The sequence below is a fragment of the Saccopteryx bilineata genome, chromosome 2 (genome assembly GCF_036850765.1).
Source record: "Saccopteryx bilineata isolate mSacBil1 chromosome 2, mSacBil1_pri_phased_curated, whole genome shotgun sequence".
Classification (NCBI taxonomy): Eukaryota; Metazoa; Chordata; class Mammalia; order Chiroptera; family Emballonuridae; genus Saccopteryx; species Saccopteryx bilineata.
This window is the reverse complement of record NC_089491.1, coordinates 311,118,575-311,133,818: the sequence shown is the minus strand read 5'-3', so window position 1 is coordinate 311,133,818 and position 15,244 is coordinate 311,118,575. Positions and strand designations below refer to the sequence as shown.

Below are 15,244 nucleotides of genomic sequence, written 5' to 3'. Positions count from 1 at the left end.
CATCATCATCATCACAGCAGATGTGTGCATGCAGGGCACTGCAAAGAATACTAAAAAGACAAAGAGGCATCTGACCCCACTGCATGTCTTCTGAATCAACCTGATCCCTGACCCCTTCGGGTCGCTTCAAATACCACCACTTCCATGAAGCAGGTTCTGTTCACCTCACCCAACTCTTGAATAATAGATCTTCTATAATTGCCATTTTATTCTTTGCTTCTGTTCTGCCACTTATTTATTACTTTTTATCCTGTATTGTGGTTATTTATATACATTGTCACACAGGGGAACCTTTGCATATTGCTGAGTCCTTTACTTGGCTGGCTCCTGTGCATTCTTTAAGATTCTACTCAGGTCTTCTTGCATTTCTCAACTCTCCTGTCTGGATCAGATACCTCTCCTCTGTGTGTCCAAACACCTGATATTTACTCATATCTTAGCACTTATTAGAATTAATTATAAATGTCAACATTCCTAACTAGATAGATCCTACATCTCAACAGCAGGGAACATGTGTTATGCTTATTTGAATCTTCATTACTTTTCATGATACCTGGCACAAATGAGGCACTTACTAAACTCTTTTTTCGAATGAATGAATGAATGAACGAATCTCCTATATCAGTCTGATTACACTATAAGGACAAAATTGAATTCTGATTCATATAATTGCCCAAATGCTCTGCACATAGGTGTTCAATAAATATAACAATGACGAAATGACTGCAGAACACAAAGAGGTGTAAGGTCCTCCTCTTGAAATAGAGGAGAAGACTGGGAGCTATGACTAAAGGTAGATGATATTAAAAGTTTGCATATGTTCTAAAATTAGTAGATATAAACATCTACTACTAAAATTAATGAGAAATAAAATAACATTTTTTTTCTTTTGTTTGAGGTTACTTGTTGAGTAAAATACAGTCCAGTATTCAAACCCAGGTCCAGGTGACTCTAAAGTCCATATTGTTCCTGTTATTACACATTGTTGAAATCTTAGAGTAGAAGGGCCCTAGTTGGGCCCAGAAGAGCTAGTAGGCCTTATGTAACTACAGAGGAATTGTCACTGCATGAACTATATTATATAAAAATGGGTCTTTAAGGAAGAGCTATCTGGAAAAAACATGGAGAATTAACTGATGTAGGGAGAGGCTGGAGTCAGGAATGTCTACTTTGAGACTATTATAAGAGTCTCAATTTGGGCCTGACTAGACGGTGGCGCAGTGGATAGAGCATCGGACTGAGATGCAGAGGACTCAGGTTCGAGACCCCGAGGTCACCAGCTTGAGCGCGGGCTCATCTGGTTTGAGCAAAAGCTCACCAGCATGGACCCAAGGTCGCTGGCTTGAGCAAGGGGTTACTTGGCCAGCTGAAGGCCTGCGGTCAAGGCACATATGAGAAAGCAATCAATGAATAGCTACGGTGTCGCAATGAAAAACTGACGATTGATGCTTCTCATCTCTCTCCATTCCTGTCTGTCTGTCCCAATCTATCCCTCTCTCTGACTCTCTCTCTCTGTCCCTGAAAAGAGTCTCAACTTGGGAGAAGAAAATAAAAAAATGATTTAAGGATGAATTTGTGGACACTGGTGACTGAGAAGATATATAGACATATGAAGATTTTGAGTAAGGATTACTCCAAAATTTTGAGTCTTAAGTGAAAGACAATCAATTTAGAAGAAAGACTTAATTTTGAAACATGCTTAGATTATTCTTTGACATCTGAAATTGACTTCTAGATGGACAAGCTGAGTAGATAGAAATTCAGGATTTAAACTCAAGAGAAGCCTGAACTAGAAATGTAGACGTGTTGATCATCTGCAGAGAGGTGATGACTAAAGTTAGTGAGAGAGATATCCTAGGGAGAATTGGAGAGAGAAAGCTAAAAGAACCAAGGACTCTGAGGAAATAAAAATTAGAAGACAAAAGAAGAATTTAAATCAATAAAGAAGACACACCTATAGGTATCTATCTGCAAGAAATGATATCACTATCTTGAGGAGATATCTGTTCTTGCATGTTCATTGCAGCATTATGTACAATAGACGTGGAAAAAATCTAAGTGTCCATCACCAGATGAGTGGATAAAGAAAATGTGGGTGTATATGGTTGAATATTATTCAGCCACAAAAGAAAGAAAGAAAAAAATCCTGTCACTTACACTAACATGGATGGAACTTGAGGGTATTATACTAAGTGAAATAAGGCAGATAGAGAAAGACAAATACTATGTGATCTCATTTATATGTGAAATACAAACAAACAAACAAAAACTTCACAGAAACAGAGAACAGATTGGTGGGGAAATGCAAAAAAGTCTCCAAAAGGTACAAATTTCCAGTTAAAAGATGCATAGGTCCAGGCAGCATGGTGACTATAGTCAATAATACTGTATTGTATATTTGAACGTTGCTAAAAGAGTAGTTTTTAAAAGTTCTCATCACATAAACACAAATTATATCTATGTGAGATGATGGGTGTTAATCACACAATGCTGTAATCATTTCATTGTATATACCAAATCATGTTAAAAATTGGTGGGAGGAAGAAGACAATCAGAATATTATTATACTTAGAATTCAAACTCTAAGAGATTCAGAAAGAAAAAGATATTCATTTGATGGATTTGGTGATTAGGTTTGGTCATGCTGAAGAGAGAATTTTAGTACGATGGTTGGGTTATTACAGAGTGGGAAAATGAATTGCGGTGGCAAAGAATGTAGGCTACCCTCTGAATATATTGGGAATAGAAAGGAAGGGGAAAAAAGAACATTGGTATCAGAAAGATTTTACAGTAGATACTAAAACAAAGTATAAGTAAATGGAAGAGAGAGAGATAGCTAAGAAAAACCCTTCAGAGGTGGGATAAGATGACATGGTTGGTCTTCCAAAGTAGAAGTAGTAGATGAAATTTGGAATAAATGCTATAGGAAATGATATATGAGGCAAAGAGAATACTTAAAAGGATTTCCAAGTAAAAACTATTAAAGTTTAATTGAAGTTTTATCTCCTGAATTTTAGTTGGGGTCCATTTCTTAGTGATTTAATGTTTTTTTTCTAGTAATGTTTGGAAGCCCAGGAGCGAAAACAAAGAAATATGGAATACATTTCAGCATTAGGACTTTGCATTGCTGGAATGATGAGTGGTCTAAAATTCCTAAAAGGCAATGTGGCTAGTGACAGCAAACTGGATCCTAAGGTCAAAGCTGCAGTAGTTGAGGAGCAGTTTCATAGAAGCTGGCGAGGCTGATTGTGAGAAATGGAATGAGTCCAGCAGTGAAGGCAGAACCCAGGAAGAATAAAATAGGTGTATCTGAAGGGCAAAACTCCTAGAGAAATGTCTAGGAGAAGACAATGGAATGAAGTATTAGAAATACACAGAATTATTGTTGAGAAAGACGTGAAAAATAAGAAAGGAAATAGTAGTGAATTAGTGGAAATTGAAGAGGAAAAGTGATGTGGGACTCTAAGTACAGATGTAAAGAACTGTGTGTGTAAAGGACTGGCAGGAAGATCAAGAGATTGGGGGAGAAATGGTTAGAGCACATGGGAACACCTAGGTTGTTTCTTGTTAAGCCATATGAACTATGGTTAAACTGGGGGAGGGATCAACATTTATATGTTAGTCGTTTAGGGCTCAGAAAATAGCAGATGTCCCATAACTTGAATTTTAAAAGGCAAACAATGAGGGAAGGTTTAAGAGTGAAAATAGAGGGGAAACATTGGTGGTGCTTTCGTAAGGGATCTGTCACATCACAGATCTGTCAGAACTTTCAGATGTGGTACCTTTAATCCCCAAACTGTGGAAAGCAGATACCTGATGACACAGAAAAGGACCAGAGCTCAGGTCATAGTGCCAATGGCCCCAGGTGGAGCTGCAGGAAGAAAGGAGGTGGGAATATTGATTCCTACATTACAAAACAGACAGCCCTAAATTTTCCCAGCTGGAATAAAGCTCTGGGACTTCCCATTCACTTAAATGGATTGGTAAAACTAGGCGAGGGAGATTTGTTTCTCTTTCATAGGCAATCTAAAAAAAAAAAAAAATCACTTCCTGGCTATATTATTACAGCATTGCATAATAGCACTGGGAGAGTCTAGGTGCTGTTTTATTTTATTATTTTATTTTTTTAAGCGATATATATATATATATATATATATATATATATATATATATATATATATATGAGAGAGACAAACAGGAAGGGAGATAGATGAGAAGCATCAACTCATAGTTGCGGCACCTTAATTGTTCATTGATTGCTTTCTCATATGTGCCTTGAGGAGGGGGGGGACTCCAGTCGAGCCAGTGACCCCTTGCTCAATCCAGCAATCTTGGGCTCAAGCCAGTGACTGTGGGGTCATGTCTACGATCCCCTGCTCAAGCCTGCAACCCTATGCTCAAGTAGGCAACTTCAGGGTTTCGATCCTGGGTCCTCAGCACCCCAGGCTGATGCTCTATCAACTATTGCCTGGTTAGGCAGTGCTGTTCCATTTAATCCTTCATTTTCTGTCATAAATAAATGAGTCTCTTGGTAGTATTCCTTTGGGGTTGAAATTCACCAAATTTGGTTTGGACAGTGAGGTAGGGGAATTAGTAAGAAACAGTATAAGCAGCAGGAAATTGTGGCCAAACTGAGGGTTTTGACCAAGGGCCTCTTATAACACTAGTTATGAGTTTTAATTTCATCATTCTTAAGGTAGAACTTCATGTTCTCTCTTTCAACAATAAATATTGTTAAGAATGAACAATCTGTGGAAGTTAGAACAATACTGTAGGGTGTTGGATTTAAATTCTTCTCCCTAAAAGTGGGTATAATCTTGGCAGGTCATTAAACATCTGTCTTAGAATTCTTTTCTGTAAATTGGAGGGGGTTCTTTCCAACCTTAAATTTTAGGTATAAGTTTATCAAGAGCTAAGGGAACAAAAGCATTTTGAAAGTGGATTTTACAGGTAAAAACAGACTGGAAGCAAACTTAAATAACAGATGCTGTAATTAGTTGAAAAATTAAGAAGCTAGTCTTATATCATCCATGTTTGCATCACAGTGGCTGCTGATCATCATTATGAGAAATTTCAGAAAGCAAAAAAATAAAACCCAGGTCTCATTAGTGTCAAAAGCCTTCATTTTTTAAAATAGTTTTACCATTTGGATTAAAAAATGGTTTATGGCAGGGGTCGGGAAACTTTTTGGCTGAGAGAGCCATGAACGCCACATATTTTAAAATGTAATTCCGTGAGAGCTGTACCACAACCTGTGTACGTTACATATTATCCAATAAAAATTTGGTGTTGTCCCGGAGGACAGCTGTGATTGGCTCCAGCCACCTGCAACCATGAACATGAGCGTTAGGAAATGAATGGATTGTAATACATGAGAATGTTTTATATTTTTAACGTTATTTTTTTATATTATTAAAGACTTTGTCTGTGAGCCAGATGCAGCCATCAAAAGAGCCACATCTGGCTCGCGAGCCATAGGTTCCCGACCCCTGGTTTATAGTCTATCTTAGAATTTCTAGAATAGCAGAAATAGTTTAAACCTTTATTTATAAGATTCTTTAAAAAATGATTTCCTCATTCTCCATTAGTATACACACACACACACACACACACACACACACACACACACATACACAGTATGCTTGATCCCTATACAGCCAAATAAACAGGCTTTTTTCTTTCTTTCTTTATTCTTTCTCAGGTGAGATGGAATAGAAATTCATGGAAGTTGGAACATTCAGAGGATACAAATTCTAGTAAAATAGATATTTGACAGGATAAATCATGTTTTAAAACATTTCTATCCCAAGTGCAATGTAGTTAAATTATCATTACTATGGACCACTTAATCATTAGATTTCATGACTTCTAAGCATGCTTAAATTCTTAATATTAAATGCCCCTTTACCCTAGTGTTTCACATTTAATACTCGTTTACATTCTTCTTCTGGCTCAGTAAATAATTTTGAACTTTGACACATATAGTGGAGTGAAGGTATACTGCCTAATAAAATGGTTAAGATGTTCTGCACATGTATTATTGTTATAATGAGCTTGCTTTTGAGTATCCTGAGTAAAGGTGATCTGGCCTGGAATACCCCACTCAGGAGTTTATTTTAGTAGTGCTTTTATTCTTATAGAGACAGTCTGTGAATCCCTTCTTTCCACCTACATTAGCAATCCCAAATGTCTCTTGGGTTTAGTTGTTTTTTCATATGTCCATACCTGACTTTCCTCCTGCCTTCATTTACAGAGTTCTTATCTAGGTTACATCAAATGTTTTACTGCCAAAAAAACTAGCCCCCTAAAACATTTTATTTCAGTTATTTTCCACTAGAACCCTTTAATTGATCTTAGGTTCATATTGTTTATACCTACTATTGTCTGTTTTTCCCTATATTTATATCCTCAGTCATAATGGAAGACAGAGAAAACATCTTGCTATGAAAAAAAGTTTTTCATAGAATCTAAGCTGGGGAGACATGGTATAGGTAGTTATATGACCAGTCAAGAGTTTTAAATGGCTTCCAAGGCTTTATTATTATTATTATTATTATTATTATTATTATTATTATTTAGGGCTCTCCTGTATCATCTATAACCAGCACCATTAGTTCAAAGACTGCCCCAAGGAATGCTTCCTATTTTATAGACAGGGAAGCAGACACAGAAATAAGTAGCCTGGTTAAAAACGTGGGCAGTAGAAGCAAAAGCAGAAGAAAATTTATCTTCTTCTCTTAGCCATGTTGCTTCCATCTATCTTCTGGGAGAATAAAACATAGGCAGTCTTCACTTAGGTGATTCAGAAAAGCTGTGAAGCCAGTGCACATAGTTGCAGAAACATCTCACATTAAGACTCTACAAACACAGAGATGTCACAACAGTGTGTTTCTGGGGAGGGCTGTGGAGCAGACAGGTCTGTAATAACCATTTGTCATGGCAACAACAAGGGCCACAAAGATAAAACAGGAGTAGCCAGACTCAGTTTTATTCAGCAACATGCGCTCACCATGATGCTGTCATTTTTTCCTGCAGAGAAATAGTGCAACCTAATGGGTTACTTTCTCACTTCACAGGGGACAGCACCTAAATGCCCCGGCTTTGAGCTCTCCAAAGCAGGGGCCTCCCGGAAAATCTGGGGAGCGATACTGCAATTAAAAAGCGGTAGCGCAGCCATTCGAGGATTTGGGCAGAAGGTCCCCTATGGACATTAGGTAGCAATGCGTGAATGAGCCTGGGCTGGGCCGGATATGGAAGGAGAGAGCCCGCAGCAGCCACCTTGCAGGACCCTTGCGAGAACCTGCTTTGAAGAGGGTGGAGGAGAGTGCAACCCCGAGGGTGCTGCTCCTGTGGGGTGGAGAGAAAGCCTGCAACGCAAAGTCAGTGAAGAGATTGAGGGGTGAAGACAAGGGACCTTCGAGAGAATGGGGAAGGATGGAATTGCATCCTGGAGGGGGTAGCCTTAAAGATTGAGGACTAGGCCAGGACCAGGGAAGCAGGCAAGTGTGAGGGAAAGACTCATTTCAGCAGCTCCCAATTCGTTTCTGTCAAAGATGGCCAAATTCCACGCGGCTCTAACCCCCTCCGCGCCTTTTCCAGTACCTTTGGGTTGCTCCCCAGTGCTGCAGAAGCTGGTAGGGGAGGCCGGGTGAGTGTGTGAATGGGGAGGAGTGTGCGAGAAAGAAAATACCCTTCCTGGCTACCTCCCACCCTGCCGTCCTTTGGGGAGGTTCTTTTAAGTTGAGAAAGAGGGCTCTACCACTTTAAGGTAGGGAATAGGCGTCACCTCTGGCCGAAGGATTTACGGGGGAGGGAGCTCGCTGGGCGTGTTCATGCAAAGCAGGAGGTGGGCGGTCCCATAGTAAAATATTGGCGGGAGGGGCGGGGTCGAGGAGGCGGAGCTACTTGGGTGGGCGGGGCGGGCGCGGTACCTCTCCGGGAAGGCCGGGGATGGGGAGGAGGAAGCGGCCGGGTTGGTACCATCGCGCGCGTTCCGGGAGGGGGAATAAGTGACATTCCCTTGGATGGGGGCGGGCCCTTCCCAGCGGCTAGGCCCGTTGCTGAGACGGGGAGGGGCAGTCCCCTTCCCTCGCCGGGCGGGACGTCCGGGCCGGGGGGTGGGGGGACACTGCTCCGCTCGCGTCCGTGGCGTGGTCCGCGTTACTTTTCGTGGCGCGGCGCGGCGCGGCCGGGGGAGGACTGAGGGGAGGGGGAAGGGGCGGTACCCGGAGGGGGGAGCCGGAAAGGGGGAGGTACCGGTGGACAATGGATCCTATGTATGCCTGCGGGAGTGGGACGGCGCCGCTGCCGCCGCTGCCGCTGCCGGGGGGAGACGCTGCGCTGCAGCTAGCCCCGGCCCCGGCCCCCCGGGGCTGAGAGCGGCCAGGGACCGAAGCCCCCTCCCTTACTCCGCTCCTCCTCTCCCCTCCCCCACTCCTGCCTCGGGGGTAAGTGGCACCTCAGGGGGGAGGGGAAGGACGCGAGCCCGAGAGGTGCGGGCGGATTCAGGGAGACGAGTCCACGTCCGCGTGTTTTGAGCCGGTTTGGGGGCAGGGATAGCCAGGGGCACGGAAACCCGTGGGGCGGGGTAGAGAGGGGAAGAGAAAAGGGGGCGGTCGAGGTTGCGGATTTAGTGAGTTGAGTCTGGAGGGACCTGTGCGGGAAGGTGGGAGTCGTCCTCTACCCTGAGCTCAGTGAGCAGTGGGGAGAGTGGAGGTATCTCTCTATTTTTTAGAGGTGGTGTCCCAAGCAGTGCTTGGAGAGGCTGGAAGAGATGGAAAGGTCCTAGAGTTCTGGGATGAAGGGGCATTGGAGGAGCGAGATGAAGAATTAAAAAAGGGAATTCGGATTGAGTTTGATGGCGTCTGTAAGACCCTAAAGATGGATAGAGAGGTAAAGGGGACTTTGCAGGCCAGTGACTTGTTGAAGGGTCGGGGAAAGTGAAAGCTAAGAAAACTATATACGAGTGGTAAAGGGCCCCAGGTGAGGTAGTGATGTCTGGGTCACTGAGTCATTTTGGAAGTAAGTCGTGGATTTCCGAAATGAGCCTCAGTCACTGACCTTTGAAAGTTGTAAAGACTAGTAAGATGTCACTCACTGGTTAGTGTTGGGTGAGCCTGATGAAATGGAGATATCCTGACAAAAACAACAGCAGGTTATAATGTTCAGAGGGAAGAGCCAGAGGTTTGTAATAGTGTTGTTGGGGGCCTTAAGTGAAGGCTCCTAAGCCTGAAGCAGAAGTCCTGAAATCTGTCCTCCAAGAGCCCTGGTATGTGATGGAGAGGAGTGACTTAGAGCCTAAATTGCAGTCCATTTGGGGACTAAGCAGTTATTAGAGTATAGAAGTGAGCATAACTACCCGTTGGTGGAGAGAGACTCTGAGGTGGGAATGTTAGACTTTGGTTAAGGCAAACATGGATAGATCCCTGCCAGTGACTTTAGTGGGGAAATGAGTGGCTGTGCGAAGAGTTACATTTTGATTTATGGGCTGTGGTAGAGTATTTGCTGACATTTGATATATTCAAGAATTAAGTGTTCATTCTTGGGTCAGAGATTTGGATTTTTGTGCATTGAGCACAAAATGATAATCAGATTTAGCAGGTGGGAAAGATAAGTAGTGAAATAATTGAGAAATGGATTGGGGTAAAGAATATTTGGTGGGTAAGATTCATGTGCGGGTTAAGAAGCTTTGATTCTTCAGGGACATAACGTAGATAATAGTCCTGTTGATTTTTTTGACTGGGTACTAATAATTTGGGAAGTTTTAACAAGAAATTAATGCTAGTGTGAATAATGTTATGGTCCTAAGTACGAATTTAAGAGAGACCTCCTTCCTAACTAGTGAAAAAGACCCAAGCTGTTAAAGACAGATGGATTAATAAAAGGAGCAGGTGGTTAGATGGATGCTTTGAAGAATAAGGATTCTATTAATTGGTGGTTTGGATAAGAAGAGAAATTTTAATGTAAAGTTGAATCAGGGGTGACATTGCATAGCTTTAGGACCTGGAATCTATAGTACTGAACCATTAATATATTACGTTGTAATAACAGTTTTGAATGTAAGATGATAATGGTTCCATGAGATATGGTAGATAGATAAGAAGGTAATTGACTAAAAGTTGAAGGAACAATTTCCATACTGTTCTCTTGATATAAGGCAAGTTGTATGTAATTTAGCGTTTCAGCTAAGGATTCCTGACCTGGATTCTTAGATGACTAGCATAAGTGAAAACGTACTTATGTACATTGGAATTTATTCTATGGGATATTTTCCTCCTAGCCTTCAAAAATGTCTGCTTCTCTAAATGAAAAGGAAATTCTCTCTAGCTTATAGGGGGGAAAAGTATAGCAGTTTCACAAGCATATCAACCAAGTATTTGATTGTGGTGACTTGGATGTAGTCATCAAGAAGCTGGCATTCCCATTGACTTTTGTGTGACTTTGAACAAACCTGATTTATTCTCCAGTTTTCCTGTGTATGATGTGATACCACTGCCCAGACCTCTCATAATGCATTGCAGTGCTTAACAAGTTAATGCCTACCTGCAAAGTGCTTTGAACTTTTCTGAAAATGAGATATTATTATATATCCCAACCTTTTTCTCACTGTCTCAGGAACACAGACCAAATTCAGCTTTTGTAGCAATTATTAGCACATTTGAAAAAGAAGAAGCTTATACATCTGTCTTGTTCTATTGTCTGAGTTTTGTTTTTGTAATAGTTTTGAAAGGTGATGCTTCTTCTTCATTTAGTGGCAAGACAAAAATAGTTATCACAATTGTAGAAATGTAAGCAGATGTCCCTGTGGGAGAGTGGGAATAGATATGCTGTGAGTGCTAACCTTAGGCTGAGACCAACCCAAAATTTGTGTGACCTTGGATATGTTACTTGACTTTCTGGTGGCTTAATTTTCTTCAACTATGAAATAGCATTGGTAGAATGACCTGGTGCCTATGATGTTAGGGTCTATAGAAACTTTATTTGCTCTAGGTGAAGGGTTCTTAACCATACATGTCCCATGTACCTTTTTGGCAATCTACTGAATCATTAGGAACCCTTCTGAGAATTGTGTTTTTTTTAATGCATAAGAGAGAATTACAGATGACATGGAAACAGTTATTAAAACATTAAAAATTGTGATATGGTCACTTATATCCTTCTTTATAACACATTAAATAGCAAAAAGTAGCTGCAGTCTAATGAAAATATAATTTTGAAGTAAGGATGAGTATAAATACTATGAGGCCATACCTGCAACAACTATAATATGATATGGAAGTGTCTTTGGTTTCTCTTGGTGTCACAGGATTGCCACTGCCTGTCGTTGACTGTGTTCACAGTTGAAGGCAGTGCTAACTTTGACTTAGAGGTTAGTAACTATGAAGATGGAAGTTTACCCAGAAAGTTCACAGCTGCCCCCTCACACCTCAAGTCTCTCCACAGACCCCTTGGAAGGCAGTAGATCCCAAGTTAAGAATTCCTGCTCTAGACCAACTGATTTTCCAAAGTTAAATTACCTTATGGTCACTTTCATTTTAAGCTTTCGGTATTTTCCTCAGCATCTCCAACCATGCTAAGAACAGGACATAGAGAAGATAGGAAATAAAAGGTCATTTTGTGACCATTGGTGACTATTCTTGGTTGTGGAGAAAGAAAGTCAGAAACAATGATTAGAATGAGGCTTTTGTGTCAGGTGGATTCTGCAGTTTCTAAACTTCCCAAGTCTTCATCAGGATGGATTTGGGCTACAGTACTCCAGCTTGCATTTTGGGTTTTAGTGGTTTTTCCTTCCTTTCTCATTTTTGATCTAGACCTAATCGTTTTCTTCCAAATATTATTTTGGCCTCAGCTCCTTAGGGAATGGGTGTTTTTTGTTTTTTTTTGTTTTGTTTTTAACTAGTGTGAATTGGGGTGTGAACTTTTCCATTCCATTTCCTGTAGGACTGAATTTGGGACTAACTGTTGTTATTCCACTTTTTTTTTTTTTTTTTTTTTTTGTATTTTTCTGAAGCTGGAAACGGGGAGAGACAGTCAGACAGACTCCCGCATGTGCCCTACCGGGATCCACTCGGCATGCCCACCAGGGTCGAGGCTCTGCCCACCAGGGGGCGATGCTCTGCCCCTCAGGGCGTTGCTCTGCCTCCACCAGAGCCACTCTAGTGCCTGGGGCAGAGGCCAAGGAGCCATCCCCAGCGCCCGGGCCATCTCTGCTCCAATGGAGCCTTGGCTGTGGGAGGGGGAGAGAGAGACAGAGAGGAAGAAGGGGGGAGGGGTGGAGAAGCAAATGGGCGCTTCTCCTATGTGCCCTGGCCGGGAATCGAACCCGGGTCCCCCACACGCCAGGCCGACGCTCTACCGCTGAGCCAACCGGCCAGGGCCTGTTATTCCACTTTGACCTAAAACTTCCCATCTATGTGGGAGGCAGAGATCATTCTTGGGAAGTTCTTGTGTCCCAGTGTAGAAGAGATAGCAAATTGACATCTTGAAAGGTAAAGAGCCTGATGGTGAGCCCATTACTTCTGTGATTTAATCTGAGCATATTGTATTTTTGTGTCTTTTTCTGTAGGGTATCTTGTAAATTAAAACTGCTTTGTTTATTATTATAGCAGTTCCTAAGGCAATGTTACCAGGTAAAAAGCCAGTCAGAACTGTCAGTGCAGTTACCTTATACTTTTATTAGAGTAGGGACTTCTGCAGTAATGCACCTCATAGGAAAGGCAGGTTGTGAACGGTTTACCAGATGTTTGTCATGTCATCATTTGGTGTGACTTTGAAGCAAGGTGGTAATGCTCAAGCCCCACACTCATTATCCTACATGGGTCAACCAGCATTTATTCTCTGTGGTATGTCAGGTGCTAAGATGGTGAACTTTATTTCCAGGACTTCCCTGCCTGCATATCTAAGGATACAGTCTTACCTTTGTTATAACAATGTTGTGAATATAATATTGTGGGCCCATGAAGGACATTCCTGGGAGTAGTTGGGAATCAAAGGGAATTTCACAAAAAAGGGAACATTTGTGCTGAGATTTTTTTTACTTTAGATAGCTATAGTTAAAATTTATATTTGAACGCTTAAATTTTGTCAGAACGCTTTAGATTGATATACATTTTTATTTGCTTGCTTCAAATTTGGTAGCTTGAAGGATGATGGATGTGTATTTTTACCCTGTATGAGAACATATATTAGTATTTTGTTTGTGCCAAGGTTTTCTATATATGCCCATTGTGTGGTTTTCTTTTTGCCACACGTTGGGGAAGGCTTGGTTCTTCCTATTGTTTCCTTTTTCTGAGAGGAAGCCTTTTAGTAGTTGGCATGCCAAAAGTTAAAAATGAGCAAGGAGTGGAATCCTTAGGCCTTTTAATTCCACATTGAAAGTTTGATACTATGCCTTTTTTTTTTTCTTTTTAAGAAAGAAAGAGAGGAGGATAGACAGACAAGAAGAGAGAGAGATGAGAAGCATCAACTCATAGTTGTAGCACCTTAGTTGTTCATTGATTGCTTTCTCATATGTGCCTTGACAAGGGGGCTCCAGCTGAGCCAGCGATCTTGGGCTTCAAGCCAGCGGCCTTTGGGCTCAAGCCAGCCACCATGGGGTCCTGTCTATGATCCCATGCTCAGGTCAGTGACCCCGTGTTCAAGTCAGATGAGTTCACACTCTTGCCAGCAACATTGGTGTTTCAAATCTGGATCCTCAGCATCCCAGGCCGATGTTCTATCCACTGTGCCACTGCATGGTTGTACGATACTATACCTTTTATGGAGCAGTGGTCATAGCCTATAAAAACTTGTTAAACGTGGCATAGTTGTAATAAACTTGACTTCTTGGAGCAGTAAAGTGGGAAAGGGTCATTGGAAGAGTTGAAATTGGAATCAGAGAGGTGATTCTGGCCTTGGTCAGATTAATTTGTGAATTTATTTACAACTTCTTATAACCTTGTAGAGTCTTCTTTTAAAGTTTTCTAAATAATTTGGTTTTAAGACACTCTGGAACTTGGTTCTTCCTTGCAATTTTAAAACTATAAATTCTGGGCAAATGGGAAGGCCCAGTGTTATAATTCTAATTTACAAGGACACTTGGACATTGTTCTGCTTGACAAGAACCTGAGTTTTATCAACTTATCTAAAGTAGCTCAATTCACTATAGCATTTTGCACACAGTAGGCACTCAATCAAAGGAAATCATGTGGCCCAATTGTTCAGCCCCATCTTCCCCCAAAAGTGAGAATAAATTTTCTTGCTGAGCCCTGGCCGGTTGGCTCAGTGGTAGAGCGTCGGCCTGGCGTGCGGAAGTCCCGGGTTCGATTCCCAGCCAGGGCACACAGGAGAAGCGCCCATCTGCTTCTCCACCCCTTCCTCCTCTCCTTCCTCTTTGTCTCTCTCTTCCCCTCTCGCAGCCGAGGCTCCATTGGAGCAAAGATGGCCCAGGCGCTGGGGATGGCTCCTTGGCCTCTGCCCCAGGCGCTAGAGTGGCTCTGGTCACAACAGAGCGATGCCCTGGAAGGGCAAAGCATCGCCCCCTGGTGGGCAGAGCGTCGCCCCCTGGTGGCGTGCCGTGTGGATCCCGTTTGGGCGCATGCGCGAGTCTGTCTGTCTCTCCTAGTTTCTAGCTTCAGAAAAATACAAAAAAAAAAAATTTTTCTTGCTGAATGCTTGCCATGTAGAGTTCTAATTAAGAGTTGGGAGGAGCTGTGAATGGTATTCACTCTGTGAATTCAAAAGTATATCTGGAATTTTGTCTCTTTCAGCTTTACAATCGGCTTTTAATTCTCTATACTAATAAGGAATATGCAGAAGCAAAAATAGTCTTTTTTCTTACTAAATGCCCAGAAAATTAAAAAGTAGAAAAATCAGTTTTACTTGTCCTTAATATTTCTCCAGTCTCTGAAAATAAAATGTGCAGTTGGGAAGGAGGGAAAGTCACAGGGCCTTGAAATATCTACTGATTGTAAAATATACCCTTTATACTCATTCTGTTGACATGGGAGATGACAACTTCCTCTTAAACTCATATTCTAGAATAAATAAAAAAACCTGTTCTTCTTTTATACTATTCAGTAACAAAATGATATTGTTGATTTTTTAAATCCACTTAAGAATTTTTCTTTATCCTCATCCAGGTGAGGGTCACCTTTAAGCCAGGGCTTCCTGGACTCCAACTTCTCACCTCCAGGATGAGCACTACAATATCGTGACCCTGGGGGTTTTGGTAAGTAGGCTGATGGATACTACTAGAAAGCATGCT

The 15,244-nt window shown here is 41.7% G+C and overlaps 1 protein-coding gene across 5 annotated transcripts in view; it reads left to right on the top strand.

Moving 5' to 3' along the window:
* The window catches only part of LOC136326190 (uncharacterized), an 82,369-nt gene that overhangs the window by 62,625 nt on the left and 4,500 nt on the right, over positions 1-15,244 (top strand). For 2 of the 5 annotated variants that reach the window (XM_066261745.1, XM_066261747.1), the window contains exon 2: positions 15,120-15,208. The gene's annotated coding sequence lies outside the window, so the exon portion shown is untranslated. Of the gene's footprint in view, positions 1-8,244; positions 8,448-8,754; positions 8,893-12,422; positions 12,489-15,119; positions 15,209-15,244 lie in introns of those variants that run through there. The other 3 variants (XM_066261744.1, XM_066261746.1, XM_066261749.1) reach the window with 3 other exon arrangements.